This window comes from Penaeus monodon, chromosome 1 (genome assembly GCF_015228065.2).
Source record: "Penaeus monodon isolate SGIC_2016 chromosome 1, NSTDA_Pmon_1, whole genome shotgun sequence".
Lineage (NCBI taxonomy): Eukaryota > Metazoa > Arthropoda > Malacostraca > Decapoda > Penaeidae > Penaeus > Penaeus monodon.
Window position 1 is genome coordinate 8,751,250 of NC_051386.1, and position 405 is coordinate 8,751,654.

Consider the following 405-nt stretch of genomic DNA (forward strand, 5'->3'; position numbering starts at 1 on the left):
AGCACTACGAGTAAAATAATCTCGTTATTTTGGTAGCTTTAATATTAGTTTTTTGATTTGATTTTTTTTTTTTTTTTTTTTTTTTGGCAACCGCTAGTTTTTTTTCTACCCCTTTAAAGTTCCTCGACTTATTTCGAGGTCGACCTCGTCTCCTCGTCCACAGAAGGAGTAGGCACGACAAGAGTGAAATATATCCTCTGTATGAAATGTGACCGGGTTTCATCATATTATTTAATCCCTTTTTATTATTTTTGTTATTTATTTTGGGGCTGATTATCATAATATGGTAATTTCAGATTATCTACCACTTAAATCTCTTGGGAGGGTAAAGTACAGTACTTATGCCTATTTCCAGTTTTACAGTTATCATTTTTATTTTTAAAATCATTATTTCAAACAGCCCAT